Source organism: Urocitellus parryii, chromosome X (genome assembly GCF_045843805.1).
Source record: "Urocitellus parryii isolate mUroPar1 chromosome X, mUroPar1.hap1, whole genome shotgun sequence".
NCBI classification, from domain to species: Eukaryota; Metazoa; Chordata; class Mammalia; order Rodentia; family Sciuridae; genus Urocitellus; species Urocitellus parryii.
Genome location: NC_135547.1, coordinates 109,417,377 through 109,443,884, shown reverse-complemented (window position 1 = coordinate 109,443,884; position 26,508 = coordinate 109,417,377).

Below are 26,508 nucleotides of genomic sequence, written 5' to 3'. Positions count from 1 at the left end.
CCAGGATGTTTTCTAAAGCATCTGTACCATTTTATAATCCCACCAGTAATATATGAGAATTCCAATTTCTCCACATCTTTCCAACATTTGTTATTTTCCATTGTTTAGATTATAACCATCCTAGTGAATATGAAGAAATATTTCCTGTTGTAGATTTGCATTTTTCTAATGATTAATACTGTGTGTATTTTCAGATAATTATTGGCTATTCATTCAAATCCTTTATCCCTTGAAATGTCCCAATGTTTTTAAATCACGTTCTTGTTTACCAACACACACACACACACACACACACACACACACACAAAATGTCCCACACTCACCTTATTCTTCACCTGCCCTGGATTGAGAATTAGGAATTTCACCAAAGGGCCTTACTTACTTTTAGTGGAGAAAGTTATTTAGAAACAGTAGTGCATGTTGATTATGCTAGGAATGAAATTGCTTCTAAACCTTTTAATGAACAGACTTAGGATTTTCTTGAATTATTGTTCAGACTGATACCTCTTATACAAATGTAATATCATAGGATTTTTCTCAGTTTCCTCTATTTCACACTCATATAATTTTCCTTTTCTCTCAATAATATCCCTGGTTCCCCATATATCTATATATTTATTCACTTTATTTATCCTACAGTAAATACAGATTAGTTGCAAATTTAGTACTCTAATACTGGTATAAGAAGTTCAAAAAATTTTACCATTATTCTCACTCTTGGAATATACATCACTGAGTTTGTACAATCAAAGTGTTTGATTAAAAGTTACTTTAAATAGTTCTTTTGTTATTGTATTTGTGTTACCAGTTTCACAATTAGATTCTCTTTTCATGGTTTAGATTCAAAACTTAGCATTCATATGCTCTTCGGCTTTGTTATATAATTTCACTTTTTGAACAGCCCTATTTTACTTTAAAAATTGACTCTTGAAAATGTTGATAATAACCTAAATAATGAATCCTAACTGATGAAAAGTAAAATAGAAGGAGGAATCAATAGAGTAGAGAAAGGGAATGAAGAAGAAGGAAGGTGGGAAGGGCATAAGGGAAGTACTGGGGACTAAAATTCACCAAATTATGAGATGTTCATGTATGAATACACCTCAGTGAACCCCACTGTTATATGCAATTATAATGCACTGATTAAAAATAATATAAGGGAAACCAGTAGAGCAAGGGAATCGGGAGAGAAAGAAGGAGAGAGAAAAGGGAGGTACTAGGGAATGAGATTGATCAAATTGTCATATGCATATATGAAGATGGCAGAGTGAATATCATTATTATATGTAATTATAATGCACCAATAAAATCTCCCTAGCTTATACTAGGCAATGTAATAGCTGTCTTGCTATTTGGGAAACATAAAATACTATGTCTATTTTGTGGCTTTCCCCATCTTACTTGAATTTCACATCTTGAACTACAAACCTGTTGGTGGGTGAATTTTAAAGTGTAACTTTTTGTTTTTTGTTTTACCAGATATAATGATGAGCAAATGGGCATAGAATAATGATTCTTAACCTTGAGCTGTCCATTAGAATCACTTGGGATTAATCAATACCAGAGCCAGAACCCAGATTAATTAGATTAATTAATTTAAATAAATTTCTGGATGATGGTACACAGCTATCAGAAGTTTCTAAGTTTAAAAGTTAATTAACACATAATTATACATGTTTATGGGGTACAGTGTGATAATTTGAGATATATATATATATATATATATATATATATATATACAAAGTATAGTGACCAAATAAGGTAATTAGCATTTCCATATAAATAGTAATGGCATTAAATGTCATTAGTAGTGTGGTGTGAAATGAAGTTCTCTGAAGAAGCTACATCTATATTAATGATCCTACAGACTGTTTGAACTTGACTACTATGATTATGGAAAGACAAACATTGTAGGGTGAGAGTCAAAATTATCTCTGACTATCTTAGGCCCTATAATAGCCATTTTTCTTAACTTCTGTATCTGGCCTAACATACTTGTGATTATTATGTATACTTGGAATGTATCAGTAAGCTTGGCAGACTTATAGTCTCCACCAACCCCTAAGCTAAGAATGCTATAAGGTAACATCTGAAACCTATAGAAGAGATTTCCGTACCTTGCTGCAGTCTGCCTACCTGATGCTCCCAGAAATGTAATTGGTAAATGTATTGATTGATGTTACCTCTTCCATGATGGAACATTTCATTCAGGGTAACTTGAAGATGTGTTCCCAGGCCATAGTCACACATATTTGATTCAGAATAAATTATTTTACTTTATATTTTTATTGATTTTTTAAAAAAATAAATGACAGTGGAATGCCTTACAATTCTTATTACACATATACAGCACAATTTTTTCATGTCTCTGGTTGTATATAAAGTATGTTGACTCCAATTTGTGTCTCCATACATGTCAGAATAAATTATTTTATTTCCTTTAAGGCAGAGTTGTTATTTTACATTGACACAGGCTAAAAACTTCCAGAAAATGTCAAGAACAAATGGTTGCAGAGGTGGCATTCTTTAAGAGGCCTGGGCTTGTAATTTCTTTTAAAGACATTAAAGTTCTGACTTTTGCCCTGGCCATATATCTAAAGAAGATTTCATTTTGAGACCCTAAAGGATGCTTACTAATATATGATAAAGACAGAACCTCACTGATGGTGCTACAAAAGATGGAGGAAAGAAGTGGGAGAAAGCAGAAAGGGAAGGAGAAGTTGTTTTTAAACTTTTCTGTCACTCCAATGGGCATTCAAGTTTGAGAAATCCTTTCTTCCTCCATTGGTACTTGCACTCTTTTATCTTTGACAATGCACCTCAATGGCTTATTACACTCACAGCTGAATCAACTCACTGTAGAGTGTGAGCAAGGCAGCATGGGGTAGGTTTTAATCTTCAGCACCACCTGAGAAACAGTGGGAACTGGTGAAGGATCTATAGGTCTTCCCTTAGGAAAGAGGAGGAAACAAAGTAAGTACTTACATCAAGACAATTAGATTATTCATATCTTGACATATTTAATTATAAAAAATGTGTCCTCTGTACCTCAGTTTTCACACTTATAATGTGAGATATTTGGGTCATTCTACCTACAGTTCATCTTATAAATAAAATCTTTAACTGAGTCAGGGCAGGGGGCAGGGAAAGGAGATTAATATTTAAGGCCCTCTTGAAATACATTAAGGGATTCCATATAAATACTTCACACACACTATCTGGTTTAGTCCTCCCAGAAATCTTTAAGAGAAGCACAAACTTTTACAGATAAGGATTGTAAAACAGAGCAGTTAAGGGATTTATTTAAATTCACATAGCTAGGAAATGGCAGAAAACCCTTTCTCTCCCCGACTAGGTCTGTAAGAGTGAATATACTGTATACTTTATTGATCTTTAATAATTATTTGGTTTGGAAAACACTGCTTAAATTCTTTCTGTAATTTAGGCATCAGCAGTGTGCAGTGTTCTGAAGAAACATTACAGGGGCCATGTAAAACTCAACTTTGATTAATAGGAGATGAGGACTAATGAGAGTTGGCATTTGTCCCTCCGCACTCATCTGGGTCTCTTGGTTGTAATCTCATCTACTGCTACATCTTGGGGTGTAGAGTGGAACTCCATGCTTCAAATCAGCTGCTTCCTTTGAAAACTCCAATTCAACAATTTTATCCCTGAGAAAATGTCTCTGCCTGCCAGTTCCTGTTCTGTGGAAATGAAAATGAAGGAAGAAACAACTAAAACCACGAAGTACATCCCTCAGAATTACTGTCGTTCTTTACCTGGGGAGGAAAATAGTGGCATTAGCTTAATATATACAGTTTTTAATAGACACAAACTATTATACACAATATTATACTATATCTTGTAAGCTTTTTTATAAAAATTCACTTTGATTAGATAAAATCTTATGAAAAATTAGAGTAGAGAACTTGCTTCACAAGCATGTACAGTAATACAATCAATCAATCAAAATATTACCAAAAGACTCAAGTTTCATTTGACTACCACATTGTTATTACTTTATGCACTTCTTGATTTTTTATGCATTTATAAACATGCTCATTTGATATTTAAGGAAGAACCAGAAGCATATCTTTTAGTTAAGGAAAGAAAAAGTTTATGTTCAATGAATGCAAGAAAGGCAGATTCCAGAAGGATTGACATGCCAAACACAAACACAATATGTACTTTAAAATAATTACAGAATTGCCAAGGTTACCCAATTTACATGGGTCTGGCTATGGTACAAAACATCAAATTTCTCACAAGGTTATGATATTAACAAAGATCACAGAACTTATCTTTAGACATCAGCATAACAGAGCATTGTTTTTTGTTGGGTATTTCAGGTTTATAGAAAATATTCAAGATTTTATTATCCTGAGGATTAGAACCAGTTAGAGTGACCTTGATTTTTTTATAATTATCAATTATTATGGTAATGAAGCACTGGGTTATGTTGGAAGTAGGGCATAGTGTCAATTTTGTTTTGTTTTGGTTTTGTTCCAGGAGTCCTGGGGATTGAACTGAGGGGCACTTGACCACTGAGCCATAACCCCAGCCCTATTTTGTATTTTATTTAGAGACAGGGTCTCACTGAGTTGCTTAGCACCTTGCTGTTGCTGAGGCTGGCTTTGAATTCACCATCCTGCTGCCTTGGCCTCTTGAGCCTCTGGGATTACAGGCATGCACCACTACACCCGGCAGTCAATTTTTGATTTTACATATATGTAGATATTTTCACATCAACACTGTCATAATATATATATTTATAATATATATATATATATATATATATATATATATATATATATATATATATAGAGAGAGAGAGAGAGAGAGAGAGAGAGAGAGAGAGAAAGAGAGAATTCTCATTCTCTTTTTTTCTTTAAGCAACTCTGCTTGGAGATTTTCAGACATTGAGCCATTAAGATGTACCATCTTTTTAATTGTCTCATAGTAGTCTATAACATAATATATCATTATTAGCCCTTCCTTATTATGGGAACCTAGATTGTTATCATTTTTTGCTTATAAAATATGCTTCCTTTGAGCTATGACCATATACACATGTGCAAAGTTTTCTCTGTAGCAGACACCAAAAAATCAACTTGCAGAGCAATTTTTATTATTTTCTGACAAATCACCTCTAATGACTTTATTACTTTCTATCCAGTTTTATTGGATTTCAATAATAGGTTTGATACCCAAGGATTAATATCTTCTACTTTAGTGTAAATTCTCCCCTAGTATATCTGTGTAATTGTGGCTTTTTAATTGACTCAGGAACTGTTCACTTGGCATTTTGTTCCACACTTATGATCTTCTTTGCCATAACCAGCTATGTAAGATTCTTATTGCTTCTGTAATAAACTGGCACAAACCTATTTTCTTCAAAATTATGAATATATAATGAATTACCTTAGAAATTTGGAGGTCAGATGTCCAATTAAAATTGGTTTTATGAGACTAAAATCAGGGTACCAGCAGGACTATGTTTCTTCTGGAGTGATGGAAGAGAATCTAAACCCCTTCCTTTTCAATAAGAAATAACAATAGCAATAGCACTTCTTCTTAGCAAGAAATGCATGGAATACTTTCTGATTCAAGTTGAAATAGATGCCATATTACAGAAATAAATTAGGTGGATAAGCAATTTTGTTAATAACAATGACTTAAAAAGAATGTTCTTTGGATGCAAATAATTATTTTTAAATAATGAGCCCATGATAACAATCTGCATTAGGAAACCTATATTTTAGTTACAGAATTTCTTTTGCTTTCACAAATTTTCCTGTTTTAATGAATTTACTCTTTTATTTCTGACCTATTTTATTTTATGGAACTAAAAGCTGCCACTGAGAACATAATTGCAAATGGTTTTATATGTCTTCTTTTCACTTAAGTAATTTTTTAATCTATGTATCATACTTGAACAGAATAAGAAAGTTCCTGAAGAAATTCAAAAACAAACAAGTTTCAGCATCAACAAAATCAAAATCAAATATTACATTTGATGTCTATTTTAATTTTATAAGTAAACCCAGGATACTGTAAGACATATGACAATGTTGCATTAATGAAAAATAAATGATAATGCTGAAAAAGATATATTCATATATATACATAGCTCTGAGCTAAGTCAAAGATGGATACACATTCTTTAATCCTCTCCCATTGCAAAGTATGGTCAATATCACCTTCCCTTGAACCTGGGTAAGCTGTTGATTACTTGGAACAAGAGAAAATTGCAGAAATGATACCATGTCTGCATCTGAGTCCAGACATTAAAAGACAAGCAATATCTGTATCTTGTCTCTTGGAACCCCACTCTGGGGCAAGCCAATCACTATGTAAAGATTCCAAATTTCTTGAGACATCCAAGTCATCAAGAAGGCCAGATTACATGAAAAGGTCATGGAAAATGAGATTCGTGTGGACAGAGTGAGGATAAGGAGCCTCAAGGCATTCAGTGTGTGAATGATTAACCCTCTTTCTGTAAACTTTATGAATTAAAACCAGATGATCAGAGAAATCCTAATCAGTACTTCTTGAATTCCTGATCCTCAAATCCTCAAAACAGTGAGCAAATAAAGTGGTTTTTAGCCACTAAATTTTGTAGTAGTTTGTTAAGTAGAAACAAATGGAACAAGCTTAGTTGCTTTCTGACTGCATGGCAGGGACATAATGTAGGGCACAGTTCATTGGAGTTTAACAAAGGAATGATATCACTTCCACTGTAAGAGGCAGCACAGCACTTTTAGGGAGTTTAAATACTTTTGAAAGCATCTGTGAGACTATCTATCAAAAATTTAGAGTATAATGAATGGGATTAGCCTTCTGTCCTCTGCAATTCTTTGAGTGATCTGCTATTTTTCTTGATCCCTGGCGCCTTTAGAAACTAAGTTTCCAACATTGCAACTGTGGGTCAGTCATCCTTAAGGTGGTGGTATATCCAAGTCATTTATCCAAATTACAGTATATGAGAGAAGTAATGGTTATTAATAATAATAATACACTTTAGAGAGTGCTTCTAAGAGCAAGGTAGTATGCTAAGTGATTTGTATTATTCAAAACTCCCAAATATCCCATTTGATAAAATCTATTTTCAATTCCTACTACACAGATGAGGCAACCAAGACTCAGATAGGGAGCCTTGGTAGGAGAGGGATTTAAACCCTGGCAGGCTGATTCTAGAAAGAGGGAATACACTAGCTGCTACCGAATGTCTTCAGACAGGTGCTATTCATTTAATTTTTGTGGTTGGCATGAAATGAAATTTGTTAGTTCATGTCCACACAATGCTGGATAGAAAAGACTGAGAGTGAAAAGTATTAATAAATGTATTATGGAAATTGGGGGTGTGGTTTTGGGGTATGTATTTGTATCTGGCAAGTGGAGATCTCTCTGCTGCCAGATCATCATGTGAGCTGATTCCCTCTGCCACATTCTTCTACCATGATGTCCTGTCTCATCTTGAGTTCTGAGGAATGGAGCCTGCTATCTATGGACTGAACCTCTGAAACTATGAGCCTCCAAATCAACTTGTCCTCCTCTATGGTTACTCTGGTTGGATCTTTTAGTTTCAGCAGTGAAAAAGATGACTAAAACAAATTTGCACTTAATTTCTTTTTCTTCCACCTCTGATTATGTAACGTTTATTCCCAAATTTGATCTATCAAGATATTATTAACTGCATTTGCACAAATACCCACCTCTCAGCATGGGTATTAGTGGCTTTTGATGTGATTGTTAATTTCAATCAGTTTACATTAGGTCAAGCTGCCAAGTTCACCAGTTAAAGGTAATGTATCTCCAAAATATATGCTGCTTTAGAGGAGATTTTCTGTCAATCATTATATTCTTCGCAGAATTTTAAATGAGCCAGCACGACTCAGAGAAAATTGCCCAGTCAGATTCATCAAGTAGATCCTTCCACATTCGTAAGCTAGTCAATTAATTCAAAACATTATTATGCTAGTCAGGAATTACAGTTAGAAATAATGATTGTTCCAAGTTAATATAGGAAAGCTAAGCAGGTCAAGTTCACAAACAATTGCCCAAAGGAAAGGTCTTTAAGTAAGAGTAATAAGTATGTAACTGGAACAAAAAGAATGATAGCTGACTTGAACCAAGACCTATTTCAAAAAGCTTAGAATTAGCCTTTAATTTTGCTATTTCTTATAAATGCTAGGTGAGGCTCCATATGAAGAAAGTATGGTTTATAAGTTTCCTAATGACACTTTTGTCATTGGCTTTATGAATTTTATATATTAATGTTATATCTGAATAAATGATACAAATTATGTGATAAATATTATCTCAGATTACAAATATTTATACTGGGGGCTGGGGATGTGGCTCAAGCGGTATCACGCTCGCCTGGCATGCATGCCGCCCGGGTTCGATCCTCAGCACCACATACCAACAAAGATGTTGTGTCCACCGAGAACTAAAAAATAAATATTAAAAAATTCTCTCTCTCTCTCTCTCTCTCCTCTCTCACTCTGTCTTTAAAAAAATATATTTATACTGTTCTTCTACTGAATATAGGCTCTCTGCAATTACTTGTTTCTTCTGTGTACTGCTGTGTATACATAAAACAGTGCCTGGTTCATTTTCTCAAAAGAATATGGCTTGAGTGGAATCCAATTTGGATGTTTCTTCTTGTTTTAAATGACCATTTTTATGTATGAACAAAATGCATACAGGTATTCAAATTATTTTAAAATTGTCTATACTATCTATTACATTAATATCACATTTACTTTTATTTTAGCAGTTTTATTGAGACATAATTTACATACCATATTGTTCACCCATTTAAAGTCTGCATTTCTTTTTCTTTTTCCTGGTGCTGGTGATTGACCAGGACCTCATGGATGCTAGGCAAGTTCTGTATCCCTGAGCTACATCCCCAGCCCATAAAGTGTGCATTTCAATGGCTTTTATATATTTACAAAATTGTACATCCATCACTGCAATCGATTTCAGAAAATACCACCTTTGAAAGAAACCTTATACCCATTAGTAGTCACTCCCATTTTCTCCATCTCTGACTCCTGGAAAACACTAATCTATTTTCTGTCTCTATTATGAACATTTCATACAGATGAAATTATATAATATGTGGGTTTTGGGTCTGGCTTCTTTAACTTACAATATGTTTTTGTGATTCATCCACATTGTAGCATGTATCAGTACTTAGTCCTTTTTCATGACTAAGTAATATTCTATTACATATTGATCTGTTGATGGACACAAGATTGTTTCTACTTTTTGACCACTACGAGTAATGTTGTTGTGAATATTCATTTACAAAGATTTGTGTGCACATATGTTTTCTTTCTCCTGAGTGTATACCCAGGAGAGGAATTCCTGGGCAATATGATAATTATATGCTAATCTTTTTGAGCAACTTACAGACTGTTTCCCAAAATGGAAAACACTATTTTAATTCTCACCGATGATGCACGAGAGTTCCAAATTTTCCAGTTCTTCAACACTTATTATTGTCTGTTTTTCTCTTTACCAAAAGTAAACCAACCTAATGGGGATGAAGCTGGATCTTACTGTGAGTTTGATTTGCATTTCTCTAATGACTAGTGATTTTGAGGAATTTTTAAATGTGCTTATTGGACTTTCTTGAAGTCTAGTTTATCATTTTTTTATTTTGTTGCTTATGATTTTGCTATTATATCAAATAATTTGCTATCTAATCATCTATTATCTAATTTGAAGTCTATTCTGATGCCAGTACCATACTAATTTGATTACTGTAACTTTGTCATAAATTTCCTCTGTATTTTTATACCTTTATCTCAGCAAGATTTAGCTATGTTCCACATTTAGTATGTTATATTTTCATTTTCATTGAGTTCTACTTTATTTTTATTTCCCTTTGAGAATTCCTCTTTGACTTATGTATTATATAAAAGTGTGTTGTTTAATTCCCAAGTGCTTGGTATTTTCCTGTTTTCTTTTTGTTATTTATTCCAAGTTAGATTCTATTATGATCAGAGAACATACTGCATGCAATTTCCATTCTTTCAAATTTGTTAACATTTGTTTATGAACCAGGATATGTTCTATCTTGTTGGCTGTTCCATGGGTTCTTAAAAAATGTGTTTTACTATTTGGGGGTGAATTGTTTTAAGAATATTAATTAGAACTTTTTGGTTGGTCATATTGTTCAATTCTTAGATAACCTTGCTGATGTTCTGTTCAGTAGTCATATCATTTGCTGAGAGTGGAGTGTTGAATTCACCGACTATGTTTGTGGATTTGTCCGTTTCTTTTTTCAACTTTGTTAGTTTTAATATCACGCATTTTAATGCTTGGTTGTATGATAAATACATGTTTAATAATATAATACATTTTTGGTGAATTTTGTTTTGTGGGCAGTGTTCAGAATGAACCTAGAGATTTGCACATGCTTGACAAAATGCTCTACCACGGAGTTACATTCTCAGTTTCACTTTTTATTATTATGGAATGTCCCTTTTTTTCTTACTAATTTTCCTTTCTGTGAAGTCTACTTTGTTATGTTCATATAGCCACTCTTTCTATTTTAAAACTGCTGTTTATAAAGTGTATCTTTTTAAATTAATTAATTAATTTTATCTAATTTGTTATACATGACAGCAGAATGCATTTCAATTTATAGTATACAAATGAAACACAATTTTTCATTTCTCTGATTATACACAAAGTAGAGTCACACCATTCATTTCTTCATCCATGTACTTAGGGTAATGACGTCCATCTCATTCCACCATCTTTCCTACCCCCATGCCCCCCCCCTTTGCCTCCCTCCCCTTTGCCCAATCAAAGTTCCTCCATTTTTCCCATGCCCCCCTATTATGGATCAGCATCCACTTACCAGAAAGAACATTCAGCCTTTGGACTGGGGGGATTGGCTTACCTTGCTTAGCATGATATTTTGCAACTCCATCCATTTACCTGCAAATACCATTATTTTATTCCCTTTTAATGCTGAGTAATATTCCATTGTTTATATATACCATGGTTTCTTTATTCATCCATTGAATAGCATGTAGGTTGCTTCCACAGTTTAGCTATTGTGAACTGAGTTTCTAAAAAAATTGATGTGGCTACGTTTCTATAGTATGCTGATTTAAAATCCTTTGGGATAGACCAAAGACTGGGATAGCTGAGTCAAATTGTGATTCCCATTCCAAGTTTTCTAAGGAATCTCCACACTGCTTTCCAGATTGGTTGCACCACTTTGCAGTCCCACCAGCAATGTATGAGTGTGCTTTTTCCCCCACATCCTTGCCATCATTTATTGTCTGTATTCTTGATAGCTGCCATTCTGACTAGTGTGAGATGAAATCATAGAGTTGTTTTGATTTGCATTTCTCCACAGTACTTTTGATTTGCATTTACTAAAGATGTTGAACATTTTTTCATATATTTGTTGATCGAATGTATATCTTCTTCTGAGAAGTGTCTGCTTAGTTCCTTAGCCCATTTATTGATTGCATTGTTTGGTTTTTTGGTATTAAGTTGTTTGAGTTCTTTATATATCCTGGAGATTAGTGCTCTATCTGATGTGCATGTGGCAAAAATTTGCTCCCAAAATGTGGGCTCTCTGTCCACCTCATTGAGAAGAAGCTTTTTAGTCTGAGTCCACCCCATTTATTAATTCTTGATTTTATTTCTTGCCCTTTAGGAGTCTTGTTAAGGAAGTCGGGCCTAATCTGATGTGATGAAGATTTGGGCCTACTTTTTCCTCTATTAGGTGCTGTGTCTCTGGACTAATTCCTAGGTCCTTGATCCACTCTGAGTTAAGTTTTCTGCATGGTGAGAGATAGGGTTTTATTTTCTTTTTTTCTGCATATGGATTTCTAGTTTTCCCAGAATGATTAGTTGAAGAGGCCATATTTTCTCCAATGTTTGCTTTTGGTGCCTTTATCTAGTATGAGATAACTGTATTTATTATATGGGTTTGTCTCTGTGTCTTCAATTCTGTACCATTGGTCTACATGTCTATTTTGGTGCCAATATCATGCTATTTTTATTACTATAGCTTTGTAGTGTATTTTAAGGTCTGGTACTGTGATGCCTCCTGCTTCACTCTTCTTGCTAAAGATAGCTTTGGCTATTCTGGGTCTCTTATTTTTCCAAATGAATTTCATAATTGCTTTTTCTGTTTGTATAAGGAATGACTGTGGGATTTTAATTGAAATCATATTGAATCTGTATAGAGCTTTGGGTAGTATGGGCATTTTGACAATTTAAATTTTACCTATCCAAGAGCATGGAAGATCTATCCATTTTCTAAGATCTTCAATTTCTTTCTTTAGTGTTCTGTAGTTTTCATTTTAGAGGTCTTTTGCCTCATTTGTTAAGTTGATTCCCAAGCATTTTTTTATGCTATTGTGAATGGGGTAGTTTTCCTAATTTCTTTTTCAGAGGATTCATCACTTATGTATAGAAATGCATTTGATTTATGGGTATTGATTTTATAACCTGCTACTTTGCTGAATTCATTAATTAATTCTAGAAGTTTTCTGGTGGAGTTTTTTGGATCCTTTAAGTATAGATTCATGTCATCAGCAAATAATGATTGTTTGAGTTCTTCTTTTCTTTTTTGTGCCCCTTTAATTTCTTTCATCTGTCTAATTGCTCTGGCTAGAGTTTCAAGGACTATGTTGACAGAAGTGGTGAAAGTGGGCATCCCTGTCTTGTTCTAGCTTTCAGAAGGAATGCTTCCAATTCTCCATTTAGAATGATGTTGGCCTTGGGTTTAGCATAGATAGCTTTTTAAATGTTGAGGTATATTCTACTATCCCTAGTTTTTCTAGTGTTTTGAACATGAAAGGGTGATGTATTTTGTCAAATGCTTTCTCTGCATCTATTGAGATCATTATATGCTTCTTATCTTTAAGTCTATTGATGTGATGAATTATATTTATTGATTTCATTGTGTTGAACCAACCTTGCAACCCTGAAATGAACCCCACTTGATCATGGTGCATTATATGTATAATATATCTTTTCCATCCATTTATTTTCAATCTACCAATATCATTGTATTCGAGGTTTCCTATAGAAAACATTGTTGGACCATGATTTGTTTTAACTGCCCTTACCAGTCTCTCTCTTAATTGTAATTAGACTATTTACTTTTAAAACAAAGTGTTGGTTTTAAGTCTGCAATTTTATTTGCTTTCTGTTTTCTCTTTTTCTGAACTTCATATGGGTTACTTGAACATTTGTTAGGATTTCATTTTGATTTATGTTTTTGAGTATATCATTTTATGCGTTTTTCCTTGTGGTTGCTTTATGTATTCCAATATATGAAAGTAAATCACAGGCTACTTGTATTGAGGTTTTACCCCTTTGGGTGGAGTATGTAGAAACTATACACTCATTTAGGTCCTTTTACCTTTCCTACATTTTAATATAATTATCTTGAAGGAAACTTTTGTTGTAGTGCTGGAGATTGAACTCAGGGCCTTCAGCATGCTAGGCATGAGCTATACCCAGAGCCCAATATAATTGTCTTTATTATCTTGTTTACATACATTGGAGGCCATTTGGAGGTTGTAGCTAGAGAGTGCAGTTTCTCATATACTACTGACAGAGGAAGAGTCTTCTTCTATTGGGCCACATATAGAGCAGTGAGGGAGAAAGTGGGTACCCATCTAGCCACCCAGGTCAACCACATCAACCATGGTGATCAATGGGGTAACAAATGTTGCAACCAGATCACTCTTATATCTCTTCTACATACATTAAGATTTCAGGAGAAAACAGCCAGCATCTCGTTGGGGAATTCTTCTGCCCAGAGGAATCCAATCCACCCTAAATGGCCACCCTAAATCTTAATATCTCAAATAATTAACAAATAATAAAACACAGACACTCAGAAATATATTTACAAAAGTGAAGCCCCTGATAGATCTAATCCACATGGGTTCTTGAATTAGAGAAAGATAAAATGGCTCTGGTGGTTTTAAAGGGGTACATCAAAGGCAGGGGTAAAATTTCAAGGGTGGAGTCTTGCTTTATTATGTCTTGTGATCATCAGATTGATTGACAACTTGGCAGGTCACACCCATCTCAGGTGCTATGTGGGATCTTAGGCAGAGCTTGAGGGGAAGAGTCACCTGCATCTGGTGATCAATCCCTGAGGGGGGTGCTACAGGGAGTTTGCAATGCCAGACCTATCCCCTCATTAGGCCACTATGTGCAACATAGTCCACACACACAGCCCATGGACAGCTCATGACACTAAGAACGATATCAGATGATGATGTAATTTTTGCTTCAAATGTCAAATATAATGTATAAAAATCAAGTGAAGACTAGTCTATCATATATTACCGCATTTTTACCAACTCTGATATTTACCTCTCATTTCTGGAGTCCCAAGTCTTCATTTATTATAATTTCTCTTCTATTTAGAGAACTTCCTTTCATCTTGAGTATATTTGCTAGCAACAAACTCATAATTTTTCTTCATCTGAAAATGTCATTATTCTTTCTATTTTCCTGAAAAATATTTTTCTAAATAAACAAAATGGGACTGACAGTTATTTCTTTTCAGTACTTGAAAAAGGTTACACCAGGTTTTCTGGATTTCATGGTTTTAGGTGAGAAATCCATTGTAATTCAGTGGCATTCGCCTATAAGTAATATGTTGTTTCTGTCTGCTTTCAAGTTTTTCCTTTTCATTTAGTTTTTATAAGTTTAATTTTGTTATGTCTTTGCATGAATTTATTTAGATTTATCCTACTAGGGCTTCATGCAAATTCTTTAATCTGTATGATTATATCTTTCACTAAATTTGAGTTTTCAACCACTATTTCTTCAAGTGTTTTATTTTTCCTCTCCTAGCCTCTAATGATATAAAAACATAGATCTTTATTATTGTCCCAGAGTTTTCTGGTATTTTGTTCATTTTCTGCCCAGTCTCTTTTCAGAGTTAAGATCAATTACTGATTGAGTAAATTCTAGTAATCTTTCCTTAAATTTCCTGACTCTATCCTCTGTCATCTCCACTCTACACTGAATGTACCTATTGAGCTTTTATTTTACTTATTTCAGTGCTGTATTTCAATTTGATTCCTTTTTATAATTTCTATTTTTATGATGGGTGCTTTAAAACCTTGTCAGGTAATGCCAAGATCTGATTCATCTTGGTGTTGTTATCAGATGACTGTCTTTTTTTAATTCATGCTGTGATTTTCCTGGTTGTTAGTATGACAAGTGATTTTCTATTTTATGCTAGACATTTTACATATTGTGCAACTCTGGATTCCGTTTAATTGCCCTTTTTTCTAGCAAATAATCAACTTTTCAAGTGTAGCATGAGGATAGTTTGCTGTGTGTTCTGTGTTTCCCACAGCACCCCACCAAGATCATCATGGCATAACTAGTGTAGCGACTTGCGCTGCCTCATTGCACATAAGTAGGACCCTGTTAATACCATCTTGGTGAAAGTAGGGCACTGACTCACCAACTTATTGCCTCTTTGTGGGGTAGGCTCAGTTTCCTATTAGAACTAGCAAAGAGGTAAGTAAAGGATTGACTTACACCACTCTGTTGGTAACAGGATGGGAGCAGATGTTCACTCTGCATCACACTTCACTGATATAAGAGAATCAGAAGGGAGGAAACAGTTCCAATGAGCCCCACATCCTACCATCACATTCAGCTTCATTGATGCCAGGTGAGTGCAGATGCTCAGCTCTCTACTGGCCCAGCTGATGTCAAGAATGGGGATAAAATGAAGTGCATACTGGTTCCCAATTGCACTGCCTTGTTCAGTCTCATTGATCCTGGGTACAGAGTTGGCTCAGCTCTCTACTAGAACCCACTGACACTACCCTGGTTTGGAGATCAGAACACCACCTATCTACAACTGCCAGATATGGGATGGAAAACCAAGACCCTCTTCAGCCCCATTAACACTGTATTGACAAGGAGATTGGAATACCCTCTGTTTCTAGTGGGTGTAGAATGGAAGATCAAATGTTTCCATCATCCCATTGACATCCACAGTAGGGAAATTCATTTACTATCTTCCTCTATCAGGCAGCAGATAGAGGATTAACTCCCAATTCAGAAGATTAAGACCTGCTCAGCCCTGCCCCTGGAGGAAAGAAAATAGAGTGCTACTTTCTGTTCCATGGGCCAGGGTAGAAGCATGAAGATCAATTTCCCACTAAGCAACACTGAAATCCTAGGGGTAAGGGATATTTTTCCCATTCATATTTGACTAGGGTAAATATTGCCAATATATATATATATATATATATATATATATATATATATATATATATATTTTAAATTTAGACTACCCTTTTTCTGTTCTTTGGCTGGGGAAGGATTCTTTGTGTGTCTATTGGCAGTTCTGGGTTAGTGGCTTCTGGAGAGGGTCACAGAATCTGAGGGAGGTAATAAGAAAACCCTGAGAGTAAGCTCACCATCATGCTGTTTCTCAAGTCCCAAGTTCCCTAGGCAGCCCAACTTCTTTTGCCACCTTTCAGAGTCTTCCTATGCTTGTTGATTGTGTTGTATTCAAGAATTTGGGAAAATTATATGCTATGAAATGCAAGCAATATGTCAACTTTCATCATTTAGATTAGTTTTTATTCTAGATAACATTTTTAAGTCTTCTTTAAAATCAAGTTGACAGCAAAATGCCCATTTGTGTTGTAAAACTTAATATGAAAGTTCAGTATTGTTAACATTTTCCTTGGAATATCAATTGTTTTTCTTTATCCCCCTTACCTCCTCAATATTTTAATGCTTACAAGAATGGATATGAGAGCCAGGTGCACTGGCGCTCACCTGTAATTCCAGAAGCTGGGGAGGCTGAGACAGGAGGATGGAGAGTTCAAACCCAGCCTCAGCAACAGCAAGGCGCTAAGCAACTCAGTGAGACTCTGTCTCTAAATAAAATACAAAATAGGGCTGGGGATGTGGCTCAGTGGTCGAGAGCCCCTGAATTCAATCCCTGGTACTCCTCCTCCCAAAAAAAGATGGATACGTAGAACATGTTTTTATATATAATAATCATCTAAAAATGTTCTGAGTCCATGAGCTATAAAAGAGAAAATAATAAGAACCAGTCACATAGTTAAATGGGTAAACTTTGCTAAAAAGTGGAAAGTGGCATCATGCAGCTGATTTCAAAGTAATATGTGGGCTGGGGTTGTGGCTCAAAGGTAGAGCATTTGCCTAGCATGCATGAGGCACTGGGTTCCATCCTCAACACCACATAAAAAAAAATAAAGATATCATGTCCACCTATAACTAAAAAATAAATATTTTTTAAAAAGTAATTTGAATAAAAATCTATATTGCAAAAATATAAATATTTGCAAATTTAAAAGATTTAAAAATACAGTTAAATAAAAAAAAGAAAAATTCCTACACATTATAGATGAAAGTTTCAAAACCATTCTCACAGGTAAATGGAAACATCTTCTAAATTATTTTCATTGGATTTTCTGCCTACCAAAATTCCCTTTATTCGATTTAGGGCCAAGACAGCAGCAGTAATATCAGTAGCTATTCTTACATTTTTTGTCAGTAAAATAGGAATACATAATGATGCTAAATAGCTGGAGAAAAAACTGTAAATTGCTTTCCCCACCTTTCTCCTTGCTGATTACTATTGAAAAAATATATACCATGAAATACAATGAAACCTAATTGACATCGAGATTGTTCTTGTTTCCATACTTCTGTATCAATTTTCAGATCATGTCAGTTGCAGAGGAAATTTCTTTCTCACATCAGAATTTGTGGCTCTTGGGTTGAGGATGTAGATCAGTGGTACAGTATTTGGCTAGCTTACATGAGGCCCTGGGTTCAATCTCTAGCACTGCAAAAAAAAGAAAAAAAAAAGGAGATGTAGTTAAATCACATTCCAAACTTTTAATAAATCCAATAGTATCAGTAGAGAAAAAAGTACATAAAATACAGGGTTAAAGAAGCATGTTTAATCTCATCAGGGTAAGCTCTAGTCTTTAATTATTTTCATCCTCTTCATGCAAGACCTGAACTACTCTTCCATCTAGGTCTAGGGCAAATGTGTCATTTCCTGAAATGTATTTCTGTGGGCAAGACGCAGGTTAGAAAAAAGGAAGAGGGGAACAGAGGTTGTAAGATGTAATTGCTTTGAAGAAATATCATGTTTCTTGATGAGCAAAATCTTATCAACATAGTTTACTAATAAGTTTGATAGGTTTTGGTAAACAATGATGTAAAACTTTTTAAATAAAAGTTTTTATTCACTTTAATAATTACCAAAATAAAAAGACTAAGCAGCAACCTAAAGCTCCTTGCAAGGCTTTATGGAAACTGTGATTCTAAAAGGATACCTCTGACTCACTAGAATCATTCCAGGCATATAGAGCATGATGAGGAGGAAAGGAAAAAAAATTGCCCAGGAAAGAGATTAAGAAAAGAAATATGTTTAGTCATAGCTAAAGGAGGGAGGGGAGTAGCAGAGGCCTGGAGGAAGCAAGGGAAGCAATATAAATGGGAGGAAGGGATTAAAGGGTTGGAAGGTGAGGGCAGGTCTGGATTTGTTTGAAAGGCAATGAGATGAGGTTAAGTGATTTACTAAAGGTCCCCTACTGAGTCACTGGCAGTGCCTCTTCCATCCCTCCTATTTTGGGTTTCCTCTTTAGTTCCTTGTCTCCACACCGAAATAGACATTCTATGTGATTTTCTCTCATTGCAAATCTTTTATACTTTAACTCAGAAAGCCGTGTTTAGAGGGCTGTGTAGGTGGTTGTTTTTAATGTTGAATTTTTTTCCCCTTCTTTGGGAAAACTGCTGGTATAGAAAGCTTCCTTGACTCAGTATTGAGACAAATAAAAGACAAATGTGTTATTCTACTGAGACTGTTGAAATGAAAGTTTGCTTTGAAGTAGGGTACTAGAATACATATGAGAGAATACTGTTCTTGTCATAAAAACTGGCAGCTGAGCATTCTTTGCCCTGTCAGAGAGAATGACAACCTAACAGGGTCAAAGTCAGACTGAGGAAATAGATTTTTTTTCTTTAATCACTAGCTCAACCTATGACCAGAAAAGGACAAATGTTAAAGATACAGAGGAAATTCAAAATCCAGAGAATATGACCAATAATCACAAATATAAACAAATTTCAAGAATTTAAATTATTACCTATTGATAGGAATATTTTATTAGTAACTATTCCTAAGTATTTTAATAAGTTATTGATTTCATCAGTAATTTTGGCATAAAACAATTTGATTTAGCAGAAATAGTCCTATCTTTAGAATGCTACAGCTTAAATCTATCCATCTGGATATTTCAAAGAGTTATTTCTAGAAGTGTCTGCTGATACAAATCAAAACAATATAATACAAAACCTTAAAACATGACAACAAATACATTCTTGGACTTTTCTCTCTGGAATTAATTTTTCCTTTAATTTCACATTTTACTGACTCAGATTTTTAGCATGGTAGCTATTTTTTAAAATGTGAATCAGGCCAATATTTTCATAGAAAAATATTAAATGTAAAATGCAGATAAATCTGCATATATTCTCTTAGTCAATAAATATTTCTGCATTTCTTTTTCTCTTAATCTTTATAAAATAAATTTATGTGAAAACATTTTTTATTAATAGGTTATTAGTAGAAAGCTCATTGACAAAATTTAAATACTGGAAGGAAAAACATTCAGGTCACTGGTTGCCAAGCCAACTCAAAATTCTTTTCAACATGCTAGAGATGCTAGAAAAAAAGAGAAATTATAAAAGCACTGTTTCTGGTGATCCCAGTACCCACAGACATGTAGAGCCAAATAATGTGTTTTATGATAGATTGTTTTCTTTTAAAATCATTATTTCAGTCCATAAAAGATGAAATACTAAAGCTAATCACTTGACATTGGCATTGAGAAGTACCTGATAAAATCACCCTATTACTGAGCCATATTAGACCTAAGTCACAGAAATGAACTACATTAGAACTGAATTCTTGGTGCTTATCTAGGTCCTCTTCTAATACTCTTGCCACTCCAAAGATTACAGTTTCCCCAAAATGATTTTCTTCACCTCCTGATGCCATGGTCTTAGTTTGCTCCCCATTCCCTATTGACAAGTCTCAGGGTATATTTTAGCTGGGAAAAGATTCTTATATTTTATAAGTAAAAAGATTCAAAACAAGTCTTCAGTGATACTGCCATAGGTTGATCATGCCCTATAATCCACAGCATCTAGGCACTTTAGGGATTAGCGATTCCAAATATCTTGGTTCAAACTTGGTTCCAGGTTTAAATTATACTATATCTTGGGCACATGAGTTATATTTTTATGATTTCCTTATGTTGATTTACATATATCCATATCTCTTTATTTAATCACAAATGTGGTAGAAAATAGAAAGCTGTAATATCTTCAGTATTTTAAATGTATTAGTAGAATGTGATATATTAGGTTCTTATGCTTATTATTTGCATTAACAATGTATAAAGACCTCCTCTAGAGAGAGAGGAGACATTGCCATACATGGAGGGAGGTCCAACTGTATAATTTTCAGGGGCCAGTGGAAAATAAAGATGTGGGACTCCTTTCAAAAAGTTTTAAGAATTTGAAGAGGGCAATAGTGGTGCATTAAGCAATTGTGGGACCCTGAGCACAGGGCCCTATACAGCTGTACAGATCGAATGCCCATGGAGCACAACCTGCCTAAAGCATCATTCTTGGTAGAAAAAAATAGGAATAAAAATTACAAAAGCTTACAACCTTAGATTTAAATCTTATTTTATACCTCAAATGAGGAACAAAGATTAATTGTTTAAAAAGCAACTCTTCTTTTTCCTTCTTTCCTCTCCATCTTATGTGTTTTGTAGGATGAGTCCTCCTGTCATCATCAATTCACTTGCAGACCAATAAACAGATAAATCTATTGTCAATAAGAGAAATTCAGTACTAATGCAACATTTATTATTTCAATTCAGTATTTATTTACTTCACAGTCACTTTACACAATATAAACTTAGCATAAAAGAAAGTAGCATCCTGAAGAACATTCTGCTGGTTCATTTCTGCTGCCTTTACCTTATTTCTGATACAGGTAACTTCTTCACACTTTTCTTTCTTGTTCTTTCCCAAGGAGGCTGATTCCCATGGACTACACCATTGGACCCCTTTGCTGGCTAGCTTCCTATTGACAGAAGTTTGGAAGTGTACAAGTAGGAAAATTCTAGGCATTTCTTCTTTATTCCATCCACCTCATTTCTGATCTCTGGCAGCAATAGCAGCCCTTGTACCACATGACCTCCATGATTCCCATGTTGAGAGGCCTCTCTTTGATCTTTAAGGAGGCCTAAAATTGGATACAACTTCCCACTGGTGCTACTCTTCAGATGCCTCAATATCTCCTATTCATCTTGCCCCCACATCTGCTCATTCTTCAATAAGTCACCCCTCTATTAAAGTATTTTTTTTACTTCATTGAAGTAAAGCATGTTTCTTGTGGAAACCCTGTGTGACATATATTATTAAATTTAATATTTTACTTAAAAGAATTTATTCAGATTCTTTCCTTCTAGTAGAACTACTAGAAATCCCAAATTATTCTCTAAAACCACCCTGAATGCTTTGGTCCATATTACTTTTATTCTTTTCTAGGGAAAGTGTCTGTAGCTATCATCACAAAGGAATCTGTGGCCCAAAAACTAGTTAAATTTTTCTGTTCTGTAAATATTCGGGTTGCTGCACACATCTTGATACTTCATTAATTATGTCTAGTATTATTTCTACTTGTATTGTCATCTCTATCTATTCTCCAAAATAAGATCATTATATGTTTGAAGAGAGAAACTGCTTCATATAACTGTTATATTTCTCCAGCTCTCCTAAACCCAGTGTCAAGAACAGTAATTTTTTAAAATTGGGTATCTACCAATCAATCTCTTATGTGGATACAAGACTTTTTTGAAGATTTAAATTAGACCCCATGGATCCAAACTTTTCAAAGAATTTCATGTTTAGTTTGAAAATCCTTCATAAAGTTAACTTAGATTTGACAGAGGATGAGTCTACTTATTACTTTAGTTATACAACCAGTACTATAAAACAATGCAGGCCTCCCAAGCTGAGATAATCCCCATAGATGTATTATATAGCAAGAGCCTTATGGATCAGAGAATATTTAGGATGCATGGGATGTAGGATAGGGAAGACTGCAAAGAGTATAAATATACTGAGGAACATAACTAGACAGAAAGGGAAAAAATTGGAAAAATAAGCTTTTAAAAAGTAGAAAGTCTCTGAAAATAAAGCAGAATTAAACTTTCAAAACTGTATAGCATAAAAATACAAACTGGAAGTATATACCATAATTTTAAATTAGGAAATTCTATACAATAGTAAATGTAATTCATAAATACAATGCAATCCTAATTAAAATAACAATGGGATGTGTGGGGATGTTTTACACATTTCCTGTATTTATTCAACAAATATATATGGAATATTTACCTCATACCAGGTGCTGTGCTACAGTCTAGAAAAACACATGAAATTTGAAGTATGAGAAAAATGGCAGCTCAGTTCGTGCAGAAAGTACTGATATCACAATAAATTATATTGAAACAACTAACTACTCTTTTGAGAAAAAATTACTGTATCCTTCATGTAGACATTCAAAATAAATTTTAGATCCATCAAAAAATAAAAAGTTTTCACCATAAAGAAGTGATAAATGTGTGGGGAAATAAATGTTTAAAATTATTTTAATAGTATACAATGTATACATACATCAAACATTACATGGCTACTCATTAATAGTTACAATTTTTATGTTTTTATATATTGTTTAAAAATAAATTTAAAAATAGAGGCTGAGGATGTATAAGTATAAATGATTTTTAGATCTTCGTATGAAGGAAGTCTTTCTAATTAAGGCACAAATCCTGGAAGACATAATACAAGTAAAAAATGGATAATTTGCTGAAAATATATTTGCTGTATTTCTTTTTTTATAATCTATTTATTTGTTTATTTTACAGTAGAAATACATTTTGACACATTGTTCACAAATGGAGCACAACTTCTCATTCCTCTGGCTGTACATGGTGCAGTCACTCTAGTAGTGTAATCATACATGTACATAGGGTAATAATGTCTATCTCATTCTACCAAGATTCCCATTCCCACAGCCCCACCACTCTCCTCACTACCCTCTACACAAATCAAAGTTCCTTCATTCTTCCCTATCCCCTTGACCTACTATGGATCAGCATCTGCTTATTTGCTGTATTTGTATGATACAAAGTATATCCCATGGAATAGAATATTTAACCAAAATTTGCTTAGACAATAGGTATGTATTTCTTACATAGGAAGAAGACCAGAGATAGTTAAATGCACAGTTTATTCAATAGCTCAATGACATCATCAAGGTTCCAATGATAGCATAGATGAGATCATGCCTGAGATAAGATCTTCCTGAAGATCAGAGGTCAAATTGTGTTCTAGGCTCTTGTGTATTTACATGAGAGAATTTCAAGCTTTAGTAAAAATATGGTAAAATTTATTAGAAGAAAAAAAAGAAGGGGAGAAGCACCTCCGAGAGAGTGGGTCTTCTCAGAAAAAAAGAGTGACAACTCACTTCTTTGTGAGCTCAGTTTAATTGGGGTGGGAGGGGAGGTTTCTAGAAAATCCCACCCAAGCACTACTGACAGTAGAATTTATCAGGTTTTTAAGTCCCTACCATGCATGTTTCTACTGAAAGGCAACTCTAAGTCATTTTGGTTTGTGTAATGGTCACAAAGGCCTTATTTCATCTGAGTCCAGTCCAGATCAGGGTAACTTGTGGTTTTGTTTCTTGTTTTCAAATTGGTGGATGAGTTTTGGACAAGCATCCTCAAACCTTGAGGAAAGAACAATCTGGAAATAATAAGTTTGTTTAATCAAGGATGGTAACATACTTTCATCTTTTTAGACCACAGTTGAGTCAGAATGACCTTGGATGAGCTACTTTAAAGTAGCTGAGAGTTAGCACCAAACAGTCTATAGAATTAACCCTTTAAACTCCATGTTCCCACCACTCATGTCTACCTGCTATCTAACACCAGGGGCTTTCCATTGTTCCCAGTACTCTATGTTTTTTCCATTATAGCTGCAAGAAGGTTCCAAGCCTCCTGTCCTCACAAGTCAGTATTAAAAGCAGAGTGAAAGAAAAGGAAGAAAAAAATATTGTTCAAGTGCCTCTCTTGTCAGTGAGGACTCTTCTGCAAAAGACACTGTATCTTTTCTTCAGCCCTTTCCACTACTCCAGGAGGGGCTGGAAACAGGGTATCTGGGCATTTTGAATCTTTACCATGGAAAAATAGTAACATTAGCAAAAACAGAAGGAAATGAAGGTTATTGGTAGGCAAACAATAGTATCTGCCAAATATGCTGAGAGAGGGAAGAACTAATAGAAAGACTGAATACATACTAGAGAGAAGGTGATTGTAGATCAATATTTCAGAGGAGGGTGCCTGAGATGTTATCTAGATTCTAGGACACTGGTGAAGGCGCAACTCCTCTTTTAAAATAAGGAACAAAAAACAATTGACGACATTTGAACTGTGGTGGTCAGCAAAGGAAACCAAAGGTGTTTCCACCTGAGATAATCAAGTAGGAAAACAGAGACAGGGAAATTTAATTCCCTTTTGGTAAATTACTGTAAAGCAATGCTTTGCATGTAGCCACAAACAAGTCCACCTCATAATAGGTTTTTGCTAGAATCCAGTCCCTCTGAGCAAGTCTCTTCACCCTGAGGGCAACTGCTAGGCATTTCTCCTTGATCCACTTCCATAAAGGATAAAACTGTAAGATATAGTTCTTCAATAACTGAGTTACTGCTGGGCATTTCTATGACCCAAGAATATACCTAGGGCAAGTACATGAATACATTACCACTCATTTGAAAAATGCATTTTATCTACTATATTTAAATGAGAAAGAAAGTAATATACAGTTTTGATCTTATAATATGAATTGCATGTGGTGAAAAAATTACTGGTGAAGGACAAGTAATTAACTCAGCTAAAATACTCTGAAAATTCCATTGAAAAATCCTATATTATTTTTTTGCCACATGGAATGTTTCTGACATATTTCTCTTTTCATTTCATTGGTTGGGGCACGTAAATATTTGAAAAGTTAATGTAAGTTTATATATACAATAATTGTGACAGAAAATTGAAAAAAAAATTTAAAAAGATGCAATATAACAAAGTAGTTCTTTATTTCTAATATTTGCAAAGAAGTACATGCTCATATTACCTTCCCATTCTAGAAATAGGTTCATCAAAAAGAAATATTTTATATTTACATAGAAATGTCAAAATATAAATACTATCAGCCAAAAAATTACCTGGAAATATCCCTGGTATTTCAAAATTTCCCGTAACTAGATCATAATTATAGGTTAATATATTTATTATCTATGATATGCTTTCCAAGTGATGGTTTACCCTTCATTCAAATGATAATTTTCTTCTTAAGACAAAAATAATCCATGAGAGTATTAATGTGAACTGAGAGTACTGCTTAAATTTTAGAAGTCCTACCTATGAAAGGAAAAATAAAAGTCCAAGGCCCATTTATTCTGAGGTTCAGGATAATGGGTCTCTTACTCTTTTCAAGCTGCTTTTAGGAATTATACAGTAATGTGGGAGTAAAGCTTCTTAGTTAATTTGTAGTCTGACTAATTGTTTCATGGTATTATGAGTTCAATGCTTCAATGAATAGGAATACAGCCAAATGCTTTTCAGAAACTATTTGTTTACAACATTTAGAAGATTTCTTATAGAACAGTTCCTTGCTAACTAGTGGACAGAATAAGATTTTTGACATTCATCAGTTTAACGATGGTCAGTGCAAATTGACCACATCAATCCTCATCCTATTAGTGATAGTTAAAGGCTCATTTCTATTGAAAACTTTGCAAAGATATCAATGATGATATAATAGGGATGTGATAGAATCTTTAATATTTACTACAACTACATAGTTGGGATAATATCCATCCTACTTTAAGTAATTTGCCTTCATTAGAAGAAAAGGTAATATACAAGTAAAACTATTCATTATATCTGTTAAATAAACAAAGAAATAAGAATAGAAAAAAATATGTTTTCTGAGAATAATTCAAGAAACATATTTCTCTGATTTTTTTAAATTAATACCATCTCACCTTACCAAAACTTATGACTCTTATGTGCCTACCCATAAACTCTTACTGGCACAAATCAAGTCATTTTGTTTATGCCAAGTTGGTAAGGTATAAAAGATCTCTTGTAATTTAAATTTGTGTTTTACTTCTTATGGGCGAAGTTGAAACATATTCATAGGACAAAAAGCATGTCTACTTTATATGGCAGACCTCCCTTATCTATAGTGTCCTTTTCTGGAAATTCCTCTTCCCCATCCCACAAATTCTACTGAACAGTCAGTAGTAGATGACTATATTTGCATTGTACTACA